The sequence below is a fragment of the Heliangelus exortis genome, chromosome 1 (assembly GCF_036169615.1).
Source record: "Heliangelus exortis chromosome 1, bHelExo1.hap1, whole genome shotgun sequence".
In the NCBI taxonomy this organism is placed as follows: domain Eukaryota; kingdom Metazoa; phylum Chordata; class Aves; order Apodiformes; family Trochilidae; genus Heliangelus; species Heliangelus exortis.
The window spans coordinates 34,572,001-34,578,000 of record NC_092422.1 but is presented as its reverse complement, the minus strand read 5'-3'; the positions used below and the strand labels follow the sequence as shown (position 1 = coordinate 34,578,000).

The 6,000-nt window shown below is 35.5% G+C and overlaps 1 protein-coding gene across 2 annotated transcripts in view; it reads right to left on the bottom strand.

Moving 5' to 3' along the window:
* Positions 1 to 343: 343 nt before the first annotated feature.
* The window catches only part of TDRD3 (tudor domain containing 3), a 97,304-nt gene continuing 91,647 nt past the window's right edge, over positions 344 to 6,000 (bottom strand). For both annotated transcript variants that reach the window (XM_071740529.1, XM_071740539.1), the window contains exon 14: positions 344 to 584. The gene's annotated coding sequence lies outside the window, so the exon portion shown is untranslated. The remainder of the gene's footprint in view (positions 585 to 6,000) is intronic.

The window sequence follows — 6,000 nt, the reverse complement described above, 5'->3', positions numbered from 1 at the left end:
ATTTTTTTCTCCCATCAACCTCATAGTGAGAGATACTGAAAAACTTAATAGGCAAATTTATAATTTGGCCTTCAGCAACTTTGGAAAATAAACACAGAAAACACAGTCAAAACCTATTCAGAACTTCACCATGCAATAATGAGCTGAAAAAATTTAACATGTTTCACTAATGCAGGCTTAAAATCTAAATTAAAGGCCCGATCCTGTTTGCCTGTGAGAAAGTGTAAGTTTTACATTTACTTTAAACGAAATCAATTACAAATGAACAAAAATCATGATACATCAGTATTATGTTAACTAACAATGAAGGCTCAGTAAAAAGAATACAAGGCAAAGAACAGAATAGTGCACTGTGGTTTTATTGATGGCAGCAATGACAATTTGCCTCTTTTATATGTAAAAAGTATTCAGATTCATACAACTAAGAATTTTTTTAAAGTCTCTTGTAGTGTCAGGTCCAAATTCCTTATGCTCAAACAAGCTTTCTTTGTTCCATCCTGTTACTTGGAAGAAGCCAGAATTTCTTCTGGAAGTCTTCAGCAAGTGGAGCTGCCAGTGGATTTCCCCAAACCCAGAGAAAGTTTCTAAATGGAAAAAACAGAATACAAAAGATAAGCATAAAATCTCTGTGCAGCAGGCGCTTTGCTATTATTTCATTTTCTTCCTCCAAAAGAGGGGATTATCTGCTTTTCAGTCCTTCCAGAGATAAAAGTCTTAAAAAGAATAAATCAGAAGGCTGCGTTTAAATGAAATAAATATGATTGGTATAATACAAAGAAAGAACTCTTTCTGGCAATGGCTTCTTACCAGAATGTAGTTTCTCCATTGGTAAGGATTTAGTACAGATTTTACAGAAAGTGTAACAAACTGTAGACTGATTCTGCCACGGAGCAAATGAAGAAGCAAGAAACAGATCATCACCAAGCACTTGCAGGTTCCCTCTCTTAGCTTCTTTTAAGCTTGCCCAAAAGCTTCAAAATACCCACTTCTGATTACTTTGTCTCCCTGCTTTTTCATACTATCATGACATTCTGTATATGAAGTGTAACATCAGGATTTTTTTTTTATTATCCTTAGATTTTTCCTAGATTCTAATTCTTGTATCCTGCTTCTCTAGGAGGAATATCTTATTTTACAGACATGTTGAAGCTAGTGCTTGACTCATACCCTAAACAACATAGAGGGAGTTGAAGGACTAGTGATGAAAAAAATCTGAGCTAGTGTTCTCTATCACACACTGCTGGATTTTAATAAACAATCCCTTCTAGATCAACTGAAACCACAGTGAGAGGTACTGGCTAGCCCATACTTCTGTTATTTCATCTTAACATGACTACTGTATTGCTCTGTCCTCATAATAACCCCCAAGGCAAGACTTCCTGCAAGTTTGTGGCAGTTGGTCTTAATGCCCAAAACGTAGAATACAATGTCAAGAAACTCTTCAGGGTAGAATCATAGAATGGTTTGGGTTGGAAAGGACATCATAGAATCATAGTATCATTAAGGTTGGAAAAGACCTCTAAGATCATCAAGTCCATCAACCAAACACCACCATCCCAACTAAGTCATGTCCGAAACTGACACATCTACATGGTTTTTTAACATCTCTGGGGATGGTGACTCCACCATTTCCCTGGGAAGCTTGCTCCAATGCTTGTCAAGTATTTCCGTAAGAATTTTTTTCCTAATATCCAGTTCAGGTTGACTGGATGATCTAATTCAACCTCCCTATTCTGGGAAGGACCAATTTCAACAAGATCAGTTTGCTCAGAGTCCCATCTAACCTGACCTTGAGTGTTTTTAGGGATTGGGCATCTACAACCTCTCTGGGTTCTCACCTGTTCCAGTGTTTCAGCACCCTCATCATAAAAAAATTTCTTCTTGATATCTAGCCTGAATCTCCCATCTTTTAGTTTAAAACCACTGAATCTTGTCCTTTCTCTACAGGACCTACCAAAAAGTTTGTCCCCATCTTTCTTACATACCCTCTGAGTATTGAAATGCCACAACAGGGTCCCTTCAGAGCCTTCTCCATGCTAAACAACTCCATAGATCCAAATTCCACTTTTTGAAAATAACTCAAGAATAAAAAATTAAACCTCCTCACACATGAGCTGATGATTTATCAGCATTATTAGTTGATATTTATCAACAGTAATTCCAGATTCACAAAAGCAACTTCAACACCTAAATGACTATGCTGAAAATTAATCAAATATAACCTCATTTCTGTGTTGCTACACCAGAGCTAGGTCCTCCCTGTCAAGTGAAGTAACAGTATTTAAGAGCTTCTAGGTCTGAAGCCATGTATCTACTGTATGGACTTTATGTTTCATCTCTGATATGTCCTTATCATACTCAATTCAAATGTGGCTAGCAAACTACTTTTAGAATTGTCTAAGTTACCTTTGAGAACAAGGTACCTTTGACATTTCAAATGCTAAATACTACAATATTAGAATTCTACAGAATTTACCAGTTTATAATATAAAATAATAATCAACAAGAGTTCTCCATCTCTTTTCAGAAAAAAAAAAAAAGTTACTTTACATAATACATATTAAGAGGTACTCCCAGTCAAGGAGTAAAGGTACCACTAATCAGTGATGTGGTGAAGAAGTAAAGCAGACTTTAGTGGAAAGTTGTGATAAAATTATGTCTTACTGGATTCCTTAAAATTTACCCTGATAAATCAAGTCTTTCTCCAATAGGTTATCAAAAACTTGCAATAGGAACAATATGCCATGCTCTCTGTAGCTCTAAGGAATAAAAAGCAGGAAAAAACTCCAAACATACAGAAATCCACTTCTAGTAACTTACATTCAATATTCCAAAACCTTTACATCCCTGGACATTAAAGCTATATTGTTGTACAAGTCTGGGTAAGCTAAAAACAATTTAGAAAAGGACTGTTTGATTTTTTTGCCTGAACTTAAAATCAGAGAATAACTGATTACATCCACCTCTTATTCTTGGAAAAGCTTAAGATTTTTACTACTGGTTTCTAATTCCCCTGAATTAAATAAATATCTCATCAGGTCAAGTGGAATGCATTTCAGAATTCAAAGTATTAAGTATAAAATAAAGATAGTGTAAGATTTACTATGGAGAGCAATAAGCCATACTTGATAAATACATGCACTGCAGTGTCACAATAAGCACCTCCTCACAGCACTTCAGCTCTCAAACAAGGCAAAGGAGGACATCTGCACTGAATGAGAAACAAGCTTCCAAAAGTACAAGTAGCACGAGAAAGGTCTGTACCACACAGAAAAAGCTTCTGGATTCAGCACTACAGTATTTTTATCTTCAAAAACATTGGCAATAGAGTGCTCTTAAATTAAGGAAAAATCCCCCCTTCTTGACACTATCGAGATGACTGCAAATGCCACACTCCTAAAGAGTCAGAATCAGTTCTCCAAATATTGACTACAACACAGTAGAAGAGAGAAAAAATCCCTATACAAGTTCTAGCCAACTAAAGGGGTTTTTTGGCTGGGACTAATACAGGAACTACCTATGCTTAAGTAGCACTACATAACCTCTACAAAGAAAGCGCTTCTTGCCTCTCAATTTTCTTTTTCTACCAGAGTGAACCTAGTGTTTCAAGAATCTATGACCAAATTCATATCCTAACATCTTATTTCTTTTTGGTGCCACCATCGAACAAGTGTTCCAGTATTAAGCTCAGCATAAAATAATGTGAATTTTCCAAATACAGGTCTAAATCTGGGAAAGCAGCTAATTAAAATGGCTAGATATAGCAAGCAATTTTAATATAAAATACACAAATACTTCAACTGACTGCATTTTAGCCATTTGGAGATAATTTCCACCTAATTAAAGTTCAAAAAAATTCAGTTACAGCAGTCAATGAAGACAGGATTGAGTGTTTTGATCTAGAGAGAATGAAGCTTCCTGTCAAGCATTAAGTTGTTTTTTTTTTTTCTCATGATGAATTGTTGCTTATGGTAATGACTATTTAAGGTACATATAATTCCTAAAATATTTGCTACTTGTGTTGCAGAAGCTAAAGGCATAATATTCCAACAGATTTAGACTTCATAAAGTAGCCAGCATTTATCAGGTTTAAGCTGCTTCTGATTATACACAGCATTGGGTTAATAAGTTCAGTTTTGTTCAGGATAACAAACTGGCACTGTCTATCTAACTTGAGCAGATGTTGAAGTAAACAGTGCTGGACCAAAAAGAGGACACTGAAAATGTCTCACTTCATCAAAAGAGGTAGAAAGTTTTAAATTATGATGAAGAAAAAAAAGGATTTCTCAATAAAAGATTTACTTTTTAAAGCAAAGTATGTAGTCGCTGAAAAATTATATTCCGCTTCTTGGCACATTTTCCAAAACATGTCTTGATTATTTCTTTTTCTGGATGAGAAGAGTCCACTGCTAGACAGATGATTCTATTTTTATTTATATTACTCTCTTAACTACCTGAATCTAATGCCTTTACTTAGAGATGTGTGACACAAAACAATTCTATTTGTATTGGGACAGCAGAAGGAGTGAAACTGGGTTTTATGGCAGGTAGGTTTTAGTATCAAGTCTGCTGCCCAGCAGACTTAACTCCAAATCCAGTTAGACACTTCAAAGAAAGGCATAAGAAAACCTGCAACGAACAAATCAGCTGTGCCTTAGAGAGACTGCCTAATTCACCAGCAATTCACTTGCTTTTCTTGAGATACAGGAATTACCATCACTCTCTCTCTGGATGTCTCGTTTTTCCCTTCTCCCAGCTGACCAAAGCCAAACACATTTTTCCAGATTTATATAACGTAAAATTAGAGAAAACAAAAAAATATTATCTAAAGACATAAAAAAAAAAAAAAACCTCCTGGTTTTGACTGTTATTTACACTTCATTCAACCGATCACACTGACACAACTCTGAGCTGGTTTAGAAGTCAGCTTAGTGCATGTGCCAGAATAATTTCCGTATATTACCTCATGACATGTTTATTGATAGTGATTGATACACTTACTTAAAATAGAAAATTTAATTATATGGGTAGAAAATAGAATAATTATCACCTTGGCAAGAGTCAGGAATAAATTTTTCTCTTATATTGACAGCACTCTCCCAAATGAAACAGATATTTTAGCATATGATCAAAAAAGTAAAATTGTATGTTATTGCTTGTAAGAAATACCAAAAGCTTCAGAGATCAGCAGCACCAATTTAGTCAGCTTAAGGTGGAGAACTGGAGCAAGGAAAGGAACTAGAAAGAGCTCGGAAAAATAAGCTGGCTAGGAGGGGAAAATAAAAGTCAGATTCAAGACAAAGACACAGTGCTCATGTACGCTAAACAGCATGCAACGTCACAAAGCTTTCTTTATTCAGGATAGACTTTTAATCAACATTTGAAAATCCAGGATTTAGAAGATTTACAGTTAAAACGAAGGCAGTACAGAATACTTCATTTGTTTAGTGAAAAAAAAATTAACAGTTTTATCCAGTTAGGTTTTTTTCAGATTTCTGAATGTACGTATCAGGTCTATTTTCTGAGAATGGTATCTAATCCCTTCATTTCTGCTAAGTAATAAAGCACAGGTGCAAGTATACCCTCAAGATTCAGAGTATGGTAACTATTCTTAGGCCTTGCACCTCCCCATTCAATGGTGAGCTCACAGATCTCAGATTTTAGTGTTGTAAATTCTCCTTTCTCTGCTAAGCAAAACAATAGAAAGAATATTTACGCACATATTTGGCTCATAAAAAGCAAAACACGAGACCTTGGACAGACAGTACTGAGTTCATCAGGGACTGCAGCCACTTATTTCAAAGAAGAAGCTGGTTCAATGTATGTGAAGAGGTAAACTTGCTGCAGCTCTCAGGTGAAAAAGCATTGAGTAAAAGCTTCCTTAGATGACTTAAGTCCTTACATAAAGCGAAGTTAATGAGCTACTTGCCAAAGTGTTTTTATTGCTTTCCCACTTCCCACAGGCACATTAAATCTCTTCCTACAGCCACAAAATCCAGA